This window comes from Coenobita brevimanus, chromosome 1 (genome assembly GCF_032717465.1).
Source record: "Coenobita brevimanus isolate Jiangsu-jjx chromosome 1, ASM3271746v2, whole genome shotgun sequence".
Taxonomy (NCBI): domain Eukaryota; kingdom Metazoa; phylum Arthropoda; class Malacostraca; order Decapoda; family Coenobitidae; genus Coenobita; species Coenobita brevimanus.
The window spans coordinates 9294621-9310475 of NC_136954.1; the positions used below are offsets into that span (position 1 = coordinate 9294621).

Here is a 15855-nt window from a genome sequence, read left to right on the forward strand (position 1 = left end):
AAAAAAAAAAAAAACAGGTTTATCAGATGCAGAGAAAAACAAAGATTACGAGATTCCATTCTGATAGTCAATGGTCAAGGTCACAGGGAATGGTCAAAGTCAAGTTCACTAGGCTAAGTCAACTAAAAACCTGTCTGGTCCGATCTGAATTTAAGTTGACTGAATGGTTTAGGGTTTGTCAAAAATGAATTATTCGAGTATGAGAGTAATCTGTCGAAGGTCAAGGTCACAGGGCAAAGTTAAATATCAGGCCCTTAGACTAGCTGGTGGGCGCGGTGTTGCAGGGAGTGCTCCTTCTTGTTACTTATTTTTTCCCTGAAATCGACTTACCATTACAGTATCTGTGTCAGTCTGTCTGTCTACCAATCTGTTTGTCTAGGTTCATCTGATCATAACTGCCATGGCTCATAATCATCATCATCATCATCATCATTATCACCATCATCATTATAGATATCGCCATTACCATTAATATCATCGTCATAGTTATCCTATCCCAGGATCGCGCTAATTCTTCCTGTGTGATTAACACCCGGTTCAGTCGAAACGAGTATTCGCTGTTAAAGGTATGTTTTTAATTTGTCTATTTTTCCAGGCTCAGTTCTCTGTCGCACTGTGTATTTTGGGTCCAGATATGTTTCAGTGATTCATCCATGCTTCAGTATCTCTGCTGGATGTACGGCTTGTGATATCAACGTCGTTATCTATATCTATCTACTTATCTATCCCCCATTTTTTCGACAGCCTGTACCCGCGGCGGCAAACAAGGGAACCCCTGGTGACAAAATGGCTTTAGGAAGACAATAACGCAACCAGGCTGATTCATTACGGTCATTTTTTGCCAGCCTGGAGCGGCTCCCTTAATTACATTTTTGATGGTGTCTCTTCTTCCGCCTGAGATATTGTTGGGGGTCGTGTGGGGAGAGGGAAGGAAGGGTAGGGGTTAGCGGGGGTAGGGGAGGGGGTGGAGGAGAGGCAAGTGAGATATTAGGGGAGAGAGAACTTGACAGGGGAATGAAAGAAAGTTAGGGAGGAGTTAGGAATGGGAATGAGAACATCAGGGGTAGATAAAGGGGAAAGAAGTAGTAAGGAGGAAGGGGAAGGGGCTGGGGAGGAGACAAGATACTTTATCTTGGTTCGGGAACACAAAATTATATTGATGGTTTTAGAAGAACAGTAGCCGTCTGGAAGAGCATACATAGAACGATCAAAACGGAAACATGGCGCTCAAAGACATCCATATACTCTGCACCGATCTAGAAAACCTTTATTTCCCATTGGCATATACAAAAGCAGCATCTACATACATCAGGCACTGAGCACTCCCTTCTTCACCATTCATTACTATCAACATCCTTCCCCCCATAACTCGAATCTTTTTTTTCTCTCTCCTAACCCCATCCATAGATATTCTTAACAACCAAGAGGTGGTAACACAATCCTGTCTTACACCAATACTGATATTACGCCACTTGGACACCCGCTTACCCATTCACAAGCCTCAGTGTCATCACAGCTCTTAACAGCATTCAACAGCGTTTCATTCACACAAAACATATGCAAAAATTTCCTTAATCCCTCTCTGATCAAACTTTTGTACATTTTTTCCATATTCATAAATGCAACAAATACTTACCTACGACAAATTTACCCGCTCAGTCCTCACGTGTATTAATGCTCACTGATTAATATGTAGGTGACCAGTGTGGTTGATGGTGTCACCGGCTGGCATCTGATATTCACAAGACTGATGCCCCTCATTTCCCTCTTCCTCCTTTTCATTCCTCGTTCCCCCTCATCCTCTTTCCACTCCCACTTTTTCTCCTCATATATCTTTAAATCTTCCTCCTCCTATCCTCCTTCTCCACTTTTTCCTCCTCATCTTTCTCTTTCCCAATCTTCATACCTCGTTCAGTATATACTCGTGTATATACTCGTGTCTACACTACACTACATGCACATAACATATCAAACCTTCTATTCACTTCTTTAGTAATGGCCGCTGCAATCTTGCTATCAAATGAGGTGGTACCTCGGATTGCCACCACCGGCAGGGTAGGGCTGGCGGCACAGGGTCCTCCCGGTCGCCATCAAGCGACTGTGCCGGCAGCGACTGTGCCGGCAGCGACTGTTGCTATTTCCGGGAATGCTCGTCGGCGAAAAAGTGACAGTGCGGCCTTATTCTTTACCAACATCCGCGGCCTTACCACAAATTTAAACTCAGTTCATTTTTTCCTTCAGTCCATATCCCCTTTCGCCCTTTTCCTCACAGAACCACAAATCTCACCCTCTACCGATATATCTCCATTTTGTTTTCCCGGTTACCATCTCCTTACAAACTTCCGTAACAAAGGCGGCACCTGTTGTTATATCAAATCCCAATATGCAGTTGACACTATTTTAAACTTCACTTCATCCAGTTTTGATTACTCATTACATAAACTAAATTGTCAAAACATTACCAAATATATTTGTGTAGTTTATCGTTCCCCCCTGGGGGTAGGGGGGTTTTCAAGAATACTCCCCCAGTATCCCTGCTTGTCGTAAAAGGTGACTAAAAGGGTTGGCGGAGGGTTAGTGCCCCTCCCCGGAAAACAACTAACTAAAAAAACAAACAATAAGCCTCGGACAAGGACTGACCAAACGATGGCGACCCAGGACCGGACAAAGGACTTGGTAATGAGTACATGGAATGTAAGAGGAGCGAATGATGAGGTGAAAGAAAGAGAGATTGTCCAGGTGCTTGAGGGTGCGAAAGTGGATGTATGTGGAATAACTGAAACAAAATGGAGAGGAGAAAGTGTGAGAGAATGAGAGTATGGATGGGGTATATGTGCAGCAGTAGGTGAGAATGATAGGGCAAAGGAAGGAGTATGTATAGTTGTGAGTAAAAGATGGAAGAAGAGCATAAGACAGTATGGATCAGTTGGGTCAAGGATTGTGTGGGTAAAGTTGAAAGTTGGAAAACAAATGTGGGCGATTGTGTGTGTGTATGATCGTGCTAGAAGAGTGAGAGAAGAGTTCTGGACAAATGTGGAAGTGTGCATGGAAAAGTTTGGAAGGAATGAGAGAGTGTTTTTGATTTGTGATATGAATGGTAAAGTTGGTAATGTGAAGGTGGATGGAATAGTCGGTGAGTGGGGTGTGCCTGCTGAGATAGATGAGAATGGGAGTGCGTTAGTAGACATCTGTGCTGGGAGGGGGTTGGTGATAGCCAATACCCTCTTCAGGCATAAAATGATCCACAGGTATACATGGCAAGTGATGAGAAGGGTGGGTGGTGAACTGAATGAAAGGAAGGCAATGATTGATTATGTGTGTGTGGATGAAAGGATGCGAAGATGTGTAAAGGATGCAAGAGTGTATAGAGGTTGGGGGAGTGGACTTTCTGACCACTACTTTGTGGTGGCCAGAATTAGGATGCAAGTAAGATGGAGGAATAGAAGAAGGGAAAGACGAGAGGAAGGAGTAGTTGCAAGGAGAGTGGAAAGGTTACAAGAGGATGAGAAAAAGGCAGAGTATAAGAGAGAAGTGGAGGAACGATTGGGCAAATATGAATTGGAACAGATGGGAGACGTGGAAGGTGTGTTTAAGATATTTACAGAAGAAATATGTGCAGCATGTGATGTGGTGTGTGGAAGGAAGAGAAGACGGAGGGGGATGCAAGGAACAGCGTGGTGGACTGAAGAGGTGAAACAGGCTGTGGCACAAAAGAAGAAAGCATACAATGAATGGATGAGAAATAGGGGCGTGGAAGAAGTTGAGAGGCGGAAGAGAGAGTTATATGTGGAAAGAAAGAGAGAGGTGAAAAGCTTAGTTAGAGAGAGTAAGAAGAGAGTGGATGAGGAATTTGGAAGGAATTTGAGTGTAAAGTGGAGGGACTGTAAGAAAATGTTCTGGAGAGAAGTAAAAAGAGTAAGACAGGGTGGAAGTGAAGTAAGCAGGGGAGTGAAAGATAAAAATGGTAGATTACTAGTGGAGAAGGGAGAAAAAGTGAGCAGATGGAGAGAACACTTTAAGGAATTGTTGAACGTAGAGAATGGAAGTAGTGCGAGTATAAGTGGCTGGGGAATGGCTGGGAGGAGGGAGGTGAGAAGACAGGAAGAAATCAGTAGGATAGAAGTTGTGGAAGCAATGAAGAGAGTTAAATTGGGGAAAGCCCCAGGAATTGATGGAGTGTGTGGTGAAATGCTGAAGCATGGGGGAGAGATAGTAGTAGAATGGATGTGGAAGATGTGCAGATTGGCCTGGGAGGAAGGTAGAGTCCCGGAGGATTGGAAGTCAGGTATAATTATTACCCTGTACAAAGGAAAAGGGGAAAAAGAAGTGTGTGGTAATCATAGGGGCATTTGTCTTCTTAGTATAATAGGAAAAGTGTATGGTAGGATACTTATAGACAGAGTTAGAGAAAGAACAGAGAAATTAGTTGGAGAAGAACAGGGAGGCTTTAGGAAGGGAAGAAGTTGTGTAGATCAGATATTCATTCTTAGATCTTTAGTGGAAAAGTTTCTAAAGAAGGGAAAGAAGTTGTATGCAGCTTTCATGGATTTGGAGAAAGCATATGACAGGGTGGATAGATAAGGATTGTGGAAAGTGTTAAGAATATATGGAGTAGATGGAAAGTTGTTGAATGCTGTGAAGTGTATGTACGATGGTGCGAAGGCTGCAGTGCGTGTGGATGGTGAACTAAGTGAATTTTTCTCTTTGAAAGTTGGTTTGAAACAGGGATGTGTCATGTCTCCATGGTTGTTCAATCTGTACATGGATGGGGTAATAAAAGAGGTACAAGGTAGGGTAGTGGATGTTGGAGTGGCCCTGGTGAGAGAGGATAGTGTTTGGAAACTCCCTGTACTGTTGTTTGCAGATGATACTGTGTTGTTGAGTGAAGACGAAGGGGAGCTGCAAGGCTTGGTGGATGAGTTTGAGAAAGTGTGTAAGAAACGGAACCTAAAGGTGAATGTAGGGAAGAGTAAAGTGATGGTCGTTGAGAGAGGTGAAGTTAGTGAATGTACAGCGAGGTTGGATGGTGAGGAATTGGAAAATGTGAGTACGTTTAAGTATTTGGGTAGTGTGATGAGTAAGGATGGAGGTTTGGAGGGTGAAGTGCTTGAAAGGGTACAGCAGGGAAGAAAGGTTGCTGGTTCTTTGAAAGCAGTGATAAGAAACAGGGAAGTGAGCATGGAAGTGAAGTTACTACATGACAGTATTGTGATACCAACTCTAACGTACGGAAGTGAAGCTTGGACATTGTTGGAAGGACACAAGTCAAGAGTGAGAGCAGTGGAAATGAGTTATTTAAGAGGAGCCTGTGGAGTCACGTGGAGAGACAGGCTGACGAATGAGGATATAAAGGAGCGTTGTGGTGTGGATGTGGATGTGATAGGAAGCGTTATGAGGAACACACTGAGGTGGTTTGGCCATGTGGAGAGGATGGAGGGTAAAAGACTGACGAAGAGAGTGTATGTGAGTGAGGTGGAGGGGGGAAGAGGGAGGGGAAGGCCGAGGATGAGATGGAGGGATGGGGTGGAGAGGTATATGAGAGAGGGGGGTGTGAGTTGGGAGCAGGGCAGTGAAATGGCGGGGGACAGGGCGACTTGGAGGCAATTTGTTTGTGGCCACCCCAAACGGGATTGAGGCGTCTGGCAATAGATAGATAGATTTATCGTTCCCCCAATGCTTCTTCGGAACCCAGTGTATTTGATTCCATATCCACTCAGTTGAGTAACCTTAACCTTGCCCTTCGCACCGAAATTACCATTTTGGGTGATTTTAACATACAAAATGTTGAATGGTTATTGCATTCTGCCCGGACTGACGATGCTGGTCTAGAGTGCGAGCTGTTTGCGGAATCGTTTAATCTCACCCAGTTGGTAAAGCAACCAACCAGAATACCTGATAATCCTGACCATAATGCCCATCTCTTGGATTTATTCCTGACAAATAATCCAGATCAATACAGGATAGAGGTACTGTCACCAATTGGATCCTCTGACCACAGTTTCATCAAAGCCTCATTAGTTAACCCTCCCACACCTCCCCATTCTGAATCTGTCAGGGTGACCCGATGGCACTTTGATAGGGCAGACTGGGAAGGGTTTAGAAATTATCTTGCTGACATTCCATGGCAGTCTTTCTTCTCTAGTGATCCCAATTCTACCCAGTCCCACATTTGTGACTTAATACTAGCTGGTATGGATTTATTCATACAAGGTCAACAGTTCACTAAAAGATCGAACTCTCCAAAATGGTTTGATGGCAACTGTGCCAGAGCAACAGACCGAAAGTCATTAGCATATAACTCTCCCAATTTAAAATTGCTAGAAATCATGCAAAAGCTGTATTAAATTTAAATCAAACTTTCTTCAACCCTAATTATAATAGAATATTCTGGTCAACTCTTAATTCTTTCAATAATAACTTTAACAAGTCATCTTCCATTCCCCCACTAAAATCTTCAGATGGCAACATTACAAATGACCCGCGTGGGAAAGCAGATATCTTTGCCAGTACCTTTGCCAGAAACTCTACCATAGACGATACCAGCCAGAATGTCCCAGTACTGGAACTTGATTCTCCCGAAATTGTCCCACTTAAAATACAGACAAGATACGTAAAATCAATCCTAGACAATTTACCTACTGATGGAATTCCGCCAATTGTTTTGAAAAAGTGTTCCCCTGAACTTGCCTCTGTCCCAGCTAAATTATTCAGACTATGCATACGTACTTCTTTATTCCCAAATTCATGGAAAGAAGCCAATATCCACCCAGTTCCGAAGAAAGGAAGTTCCTCTGACCCCTCCGATTACAGTCCAATAGCTGTCACATCTTCTCTTGGTAAGGTATTTGAAACTTTAATTAATAAGCACATTGTTAAACATCTTGGATCCAACAACTTAAATAGTGATAGACAATATGGTTTTCGCCACGAAAGATCCACCATTGACATACCCAATCTTTTAACTCATACCATCCATCAATCAATTGAACTTTTTGGAGAAATTCATGCAGTAGCTCTTGATATCTCTAAAGCTTTCGACAGAGTATGGCACCGTTCCCTGCTGTCCAAACTCCCTTGCTATGGACTAATGTCTTTTGTTCCTCTGATTTCTTCATATCTCAGTGACAGGAAAATAAGAGTAAAAGTAGATGATGTATATTCCCATTTCCACTCAATTAATGCTGGCGTGCCTCAAGGATCAGTTCTGGCGCCAACCCTATTTCTGGTTCATATTAATGATCTCTTATCTGTCACCCACAATCCCATTCACTCATATGCAGATGACTCAACACTACATAGTTCATTCACACTCAGACACCCATTTACAAAGTCTAATATCTCTACCTCTCAACTCAGTACAGCCATCTCCATAAACCAAGATCTATCTACGATCAGTGAATGGGGACAAAACAACCTTGTCTCTTTTAATGCTAGTAAAACTAAATATATACAGTTTACTAATAGACAGATATTGCCAGATGCGTACATTACCTTCAGTGCTACTAATATTCCCATATCCAAAAGTATTGAAATTCTTGGCGTCTCACTTAACAGTGCCCTCAGCTGGATCTCTCATGTCAGATCACTTGCTAAAACCGCCTCAAAGAAACTTGGATTATTGTACAGAGTCCGTAACTTCTTCGCCGATGAGCAGTTAGTTATAATTTATAAGAGTCATGTGCGCTCTCAGCTTGAATATTGCTAACCCTTGTGGAATGGTTGTGGAGAGGTTGCATTAAGACAACTAGACAAAATTCAGAACAAAGCTGTTAGAATCATTAACAACCTTGTCATTACATATAAACTACCTCCCCTGCAAGTAAGAAGGAATGTTGCCTTCCTTGCATTATTTTACAGATATTCTTTTGGCAAATGCTCAGACGAAGTTGCGTCCATGGTGCCACCTTTCCATGCCTTCCCTCGTGCTACACGGGCATCTGGTAGTGCTCATGACTGGAATGTCACTCAGCCATATAGCAGAACTTCTGCCTATCAGAATTCTTTCATTCCCCGAACTGCAACTCTCTGGAATTCGCTTCCCCAGAGTTGTTTATTCAACCCACAACTGTTCAAGTCTAACTGTTACAGATATTTTATGAACGGAGGACACCAGTAATCTGGTGTATGGATTGTTCTTTTTTTTACTCATTTGTTTTTCCTTCCTCCGTTCTGTTATTTATAATATATATATATATATATATATATATATATATATATATATATATATATATATATATATATATATATTGTTACGGAACAGAGAAAGATAATGTACACTTTAAGTGAGAATACTAAAAATCACTACTGTCCCGTAAAGTTCCAGGTTCAAAAGAAAAGAGTTAGGTAAAATTACAAGTTAAAGTTTAATGCTCAAACTAACAACAAAACAGTCAGGACTCATAAGGATAATGTAATGGCAAAAAACAGGTTAAATATATGACTAACTGCAATAGCCTCTATTAACACGAAATTAGCAAGTGTAAATTATCTAAGTCGGCCCTGTTAAAATGAGATACCAGATAATACTCAGTGAATGCAAGATATATTATTACAGATACAAAATATTATCAAAAATGACTGACAAAAACACATCAATCACAAAAACCTCACTAGGCCTAAGAATTAACAACTTACGCTACACAGTACAAGAAAAAATGCAACAACACTTATACTCAAATTACATAGCTGCTAGATGGTTGGAAACTTCCTGAGCACTCACAATAATAACCGTACAGGGGAGGACAGAGATGTGAACAAAATGAGGAGTAGATCTAAGTGGCAATTAATGTAGAGACTGAGCTCATTATATAGGGGCCGGAAGAGCTTGATACAATTTGTAAGAAGGACGCGCAAATGAAGCCATAGGGGACAAAGAGTTGACAATCCTGCTCTGAACAACAGAAAGAACGACTTACTCTACTATAAGGGTTGAAGGGGGCAGTGAGGTAGAACACGCTCGTGATCAAACATGCAGCATACGGTACGTTAGAATTACACAAAGGATGATGAAATCATAGGCTATGTAACACCTCCCCACAAAGAAATAGAAATTTACAAAGGAAATTTCTTATTACTCTAAAACAATCTGTCTAAAGTCTAGATAAGCAATCTGCAATAACATTTTCTTTCCCCTTGACATGTTGTATGTCTAATGAATACTCCTGAAGAAGTAGACTCCATCTTGTCAATCTCTGATTTTTATCTTTAAACTTACTAAGGAATTTCAGTGGGTTATGATCGGTATAAATGACTATGGGGTCAAAACCAGAACACAAATAAAATGAAAAATGCTGTAAACCCAAAATCAAGGCCAAAAGCTCTTTCTCAATAGTTGAGTAATTCTTTTGAGGTGGAGTGAACTTCTTACTGAAATACTCGTAAGATACAGGGTGTTCAATACCCTGATCATCCTCTTGCAGCAAAACAGCCCCAGCTCCTGTATCACTTGCATCAACAGCCATCTTAAAAGGCTTAGCAAAATTTGGAGTAGCGAGCACTGGCTGACTTAATAGGATAGCTTTAAGTTTGTTGAAAGAGGATTCACAGTTATCAGTCCAGACAAATTTAACTCCCTTTTTCAGTAGGTCTGTAAGTGGTGATACAAGAATTGAAAAGTTAAGAACAAATCTCCTGTAATAACCTACCATTCCCAAAAATCTTTGTAGCTCTTTCCTACTTTTAGGTCTGGGAAGATCACTTATAACCTGAACCTTAGCTGCTGGTGGTGCAACATGTCCATCACCAATTACGTACCCAAGGTACTGAACTTTAGCTTGACCAAACTCACACTTTGATAAATTAGCTACAAGATTAGCCTGAACCAAACGCTCAAGAAATTTACTGACATGGCATAGGGGATCTTTCCAGTTGTCACTGAAGATTAATACATCATCAATATAAACAACACACCCTGCCAAACCCTCTGTTACAACATTCATGAGCTTCTGAAAAGTGGCTGGTGCATTCTTCATACCATATGGCATTACAGAACATGCAAAAGTCTTTCCTAGTGTTACAAAACATGAGATCTCCCTAGCACGTTCAGTCATAGGTACTTGCCAGTATCCCTTTAACAAATCAAACTTACTTGTGTACCTAGCCTTTCCGATCTTGTCTATGCAATCTTCCACACGAGGGAGAGGGTAAGTGTCTGTTTTGGTTATCTGATTAACACGTCTGTAGTCGATGCAAAGCCGCTGTGACCCACCTGGCTTAGGGACTAGAGTGACAGGAGAACTCCACTCGCTCTGACAGGGCTCAATCATCTTGAGGTCCAACAGGTAGCCAAGCTCCTTCTGGATGAGAGGAACTTTCACTGGGTTCACACGGTAAGGAGGCAATTTAATTGGCTTTGCGTCTCCAACATCGACATCATGCATCAACACAGTGGTTCTTCCTGGAGTGGCACAGAACACTTGCGGGTACTCCTGCAGTAATGCCGAAAACTCCTGCCTTTCCTCGGGAGGTAGATGAGAAAGCTTAGTCTGGAGATCATTCATGATATCAGGATTCTTCCCCAAACTATCACTCAGGCTCATGCTGCATGGGAGAACTTCACTTGCAGACTCGGGTGGAACACCTACAGTGCAGACTGGGTTATTTTCGTCCCGCCTGTGATATAACTTTAGCATGTTGATGTGACAAAGTTGCTTGTTCTTTCTACGATCTGGTGTGGCGATGACATAGTTGACATCACTGAGTTTCATCTCCACGAAATAAGGACCACTAAACTTGGCTTGAAGAGGTTGCCCATGCACCGGTAGCAGAATCAAAACCTGATCTCCTGGCTGAAAGTGGCGTAACATGGACTTCTTATCATACCAAGTCTTCATCTTCTCCTGAGCAGCTCCTAAATTCTCTCTCGCCAGCTGTAAAGCAGTGGACAGCCGTTCTTTGAACTTCATCACATACTCCAGCAGGTTGACGTCATCTTCCTCCGACAGCCAGCATTCCTTGAGTAGCTTAAGGGGTCCTCTCACTTCATGGCCAAACAGTAGTTCAAAAGGTGAGAAGCCCAGTGATTCATTTGGAGATTCTCTTGCAGCAAACACAACGAATGGAAGACCTTTATCCCAGTCTTTCTGATGTTCCAAACGGTATTTCTTGAGCATCAATTTGAGTGTTTGATGATATCTCTCCAACGCTCCTTGGGTCTGGGGATGGTAAGCTGAAGACGTGATCTGGGTGATGCCCAACTCTTTCAGAGACTGCTTGAAAACATTTGACATGAAATTACTTCCCCGGTCTGACTGTACCTCCTTGGGCAGACCAAACTTTGTGAAGAACCCTAGCATTTCCTTAACCACGTTCTTTGCTGAGATATTTCTAAGTGGAATGGCTTCAGGATAACGAGTAGCCATATCAATCAGGGTCAACACATAAGAAAATCCTGAAGAAGTCTTAGAAAGAGGGCCCACAATATCCACCAACACACAGGTGAATGGCGCCTCAAAAGGAGGAATGGGAACTAGAGGTGCAACCTTTTCGGTCTGATTACACTTCCCCACAACTTGACAGGTGTGACAAGATTTACAATACCAGGAAACATCCCTGAAGATACCTGGCCAGTAGAAGTGTTTCAAAATGCGTGCCACAGTCTTCCTCACTCCAAGGTGTCCTGCCAAACTGGAATCATGAGCCACTCTGATATCCTGCCTACAAACACGAGGGATGACAACTTGATGTACAACCTCCCATTCACAGTTGGCTGATGCTGTTGGGGGTCTCCACTTCCTCACAAGTACTCCTGATTTTATATAATAACAAGTAGAAGCACCGGCTGACTCTTCCTCACTGCAAGCAGAGTTAGCTAGACCTTTCAACTCCGGGTCAGCAACCTGCAACTCAACCAACTCTTGACGAGACAAATTATCAACACTACGGGGTATTGCCTCATGTGGTGAGTGGTCCAAATTAGCAAGAAAAGTGTCAGCTAGGATAACATCATCATCATCATTATCCTCTAAGTCACCAGTAACTTTAGACTTAGCCCTAGTGACAGCACATGCAGGGAACACATCAGGGACATCACAATCCTGGGACGCAGCCACTGGCTCACTAGACAACTGAGGAGTTGGACTCACTTGACTTCCACCAATATCATTTCCAAGTAAGAAAGTTACACCTGACATTGGGAGTGTCTCAACCAACCCAACCATAATGGAACCATTAACAAAACCAGACTCTAAATTCACTCTGCACAGAGGGACAGAGAAGTAATTATTCCCTACACCTTGTAAGATTACAGTTTCATCAGAGGAATTAACATTAGAGCCTAGAACACTGGTCAACATAAGGGATTGGCAAGCACCTGTATCACGATATATTTTAACTGACGTCCTGTCATTACTGTCCAGAGGACTGACAAACCATCAGACAGGAAATTAGCACATGAACTCTTGAGAGTGTCACCCACGTTACTGCTCAAAAGAGGAGCTCCATCATGAGAATTTAATTTACCCCTCAAAGCAGGTTCAGTTAACTCAGTTAAAGAATTCTGGGAACTCTCAAGGCTGGACACTAGACCAATTGACTGAATATTTAAAGACTCCTTTTTGTTCACATCACGCTGTCTCCTGAAACATTTCTCCGTAGTATGACCAAGCTTACTACAATAAGTACATTTACTTTTCTGAAATCTAGAGGTGAAGCTGGTATTTACTTCCTGAGAAACATCATCTTTATTCTCTTTCCTGTTACCCGTACTCTGAGTAGAGGCAACGTACTTACTCTCAGGTTTCCCTTTTTCTTTAGAATATCTCTTGTGAGTGAGAACATATTCATCAGCTAAAACTGCAGCATCAGACAAATTATCTATTTTTTTCTCATCAAGATATAGGCTTACATCTTTACTAATACACGTTTTGAAGTCCTCCAGCAAAATCATCTGCTTAAATTTGTCAAACTCAGAATCCACATTCTTAGAATTTAACCACTGCTCTAACAGATCTTCTTTGATTTTTGCATACTCAACATGGGATTGCTAATCTTGCTTATAAGCTGTCCTAAATTTTACTCTATAGGCTTCAGGAACAAGCTCATAGGCCTTAAGAATCAAGCTCTTAACTACATCATAATTATCAGATTGATCCTGAGGCAAAGATGCATAAGTTACTTGAGCTTTACCGGTGAGAACAGTTTGAAGGAGTACTGGCCAATACTTTTTGGGCCAATTAAAACCTGTAGCTACCCTCTCAAACAACTGAAAATACTTTGTTAAATCAGATTCATTAAAAGGAGGGACAAGTTTAACATTTTTAGCCACATCAAAATCATCAGAGCTAGATGATCCAGTTCCACCCTGTTTCATGCGATACTCATGGTCTGCCTGAATCCTAGCAAGTTCAATTTGTGCCTGAGCCTGTACCTGTGCCTCCTGAATACGAGCATTTACCTGAAATTCAGCCTCCTGAATACGAGCCTGAGACTTCGCCTCTTTAGCATTTGCCTGAAATTCAGTCTCCTGAATACGAGCCTGAGACTCCGCCTTCTTAGCATTTGCCTGAAATTCAGCCTCCTTAGCACGAGGCTCCTGCAGAGCTAGCTGTAACTTAGCTATTTCAATCTGCGTTTGCTCATTTGGAGGAGTTACATTAAACAAGCTTTTATTAATCATGCCAACAATTTGATCTTTAGAATGATGAGAGTGAACTGCAATTCCCAATTGTTGAGCAACAAGCTTAAGTTCATTCTTTGTTCTGTTTTGTACATCACACACTGTTTGCACATTTGACAAAAAATCTTTGGCTTCATCAAACGTAGTAATAGTAGACATCATGAATAAATCACAGTCACAAAATATCAAGCAATATCCTTATGATAATATCCTGAATATCCTGATAAGAGGTCGCCAAATTTATGTTACGGAACAGAGAAAGATAATGTACACTTTAAGTGAGAATACTAAAAATCACTACTGTCCCGTAAAGTTCCAGGTTCAAAAGAAAAGAGTTAGGTAAAATTACAAGTTAAAGTTTAATGCTCAAACTAACAACAAAACAGTCAGGACTCATAAGGATAATGTAATGGCAAAAAACAGGTTAAATATATGACTAACTGCAATAGCCTCTATTAACACGAAATTAGCAAGTGTAAATTATCTAAGTCGGCCCTGTTAAAATGAGATACCAGATAATACTCAGTGAATGCAATATATATTATTACAGATACAAAATATTATAAAAAATGACTGACAAAAGCACATCAATCACAAAAACCTCACTAGGCCTAAGAATTAACAACTTATGCTACACAGTACAAGAAAAAATGCAACAACACTTATACTCAAATTGCACAGCTGCTAGATGGTTGGAAACTTCCTGAGCACTCACAATAATAACCGTACAGGGGAGGACAGAGATGTGAACAAAATGAGGAGTAGATCTAAGTGGCAATTAATGTAGAGACTGAGCTCATTATATAGGGGCCGGCAGAGCTTGATACAACTTGTAAGAAGGACGCGCAAATGAAGCCATAGGGGACAAAGAGTTGACAATCCTGCTCTGAACAACAGAAAGAACGACTTACTCTACTATAAGGGTTGAAGGGGGGAGTGAGGTAGAACACGCTTGTGATCAAACATGCAGCATACGGTAAGTTAGAATTACACAAAGGATGATGAAATCATAGGCTATGTAACAATATATATATATATATATATATATACACACACACACACACATACATTTTCCTTCTTTTCTTAACCCCAGTCCTAATAAAGATACATACTCGTAGAATAGAACAGGTAAGTAAATAAACAGTGCAGAATTTCCAAGCTGTCAGGAGACACCGATTAGACTGTCACCTTGTCCTTCCTCTTCACGTTCATCACAGAATCATAATCATTACTGCTTCTTCTTCTTCTTCTTCTTCTTTATAACGTCCCCTCCGCCTCCTCCTGTTCCTTCTTCCTAATCCCTCTCGTCCTTTCTATTCCTTTTTCTCTTCCTACCTCTTCCTCCCTTTCTCCTTTACAAGCTTCCCTCTAACTAACCTTTGTTCTTCCACCTTGCTCCTCCGTCTCCACCGTTTTTCCCTCTTTCCAGTTTATCCGTACTCACCCCAACATCACTGTCATCACCACGTACCAATGGTGCCCATTCGCCCATCAGCCTTAACAAACACCTTTGCGAGTATGACTCCCAAACACAAATCGTTTTAACCCTTTACAAACTTCTATCCTTTACCTTTGAGCGTTTCTGTTCCCAACACCATCACCAAAGTAGCTAAAACATAATTTGCTAAACTACCGGTTCCTCCCTGTTCTTTTTTCCTTCTTCAAATGGTTTGTCTCTAAACTGACATAAGCAATGATCTCTTCATTTGCAGAGAACCTTCAGTCTCCAGCAGGTATGATTCTTGAAAGACAGATTCGTCGCACTTTCCGTAAATTCAGGGATATAAGTACAGTATCAAAGTACATTTTACTTCACTATAGCCAAGGCCCCGCTTACCTTACACGGGTACCGAAGGTCTTCTAAAAGTCCTCTTTCTTTTTCTATTTTCTTTTAATCAAGGCAACTAATAAAAAAATTATAAAAATGTATGCCGTAGGGATACCACAGTGGGAAAAGAAAATCAAAGGAGATAGATCGAGCCAGTATTAGCGTATGTACTGTACCGTAACCCAATCCAAACATTATTTTATTATTTTTTACTGCAATACAAATGCCAATCTGGTGTAGCAGTTATATAAGTATAAGTGTACTCTGAAATAAAAGTGCTGTGGATATGGTCTCATAATTCCTTTACCATATAATATATGAAATATGTCATTAAAAAAAAGGCACGATTTCTTATGTGGTAATACTGCCTCAACTTTTTTTTGTTTTTACTGTCGTCACATCACATTCATAC

The 15855-nt window shown here is 41.3% G+C and overlaps 1 protein-coding gene across 1 annotated transcript in view; it reads right to left on the reverse strand.

The window, feature by feature from the left end:
• LOC145413760 (glutamate receptor 1-like) overlaps positions 1-15855 on the reverse strand; it is a 406240-nt gene that overhangs the window by 389369 nt on the left and 1016 nt on the right. The window lies entirely within an intron of this gene.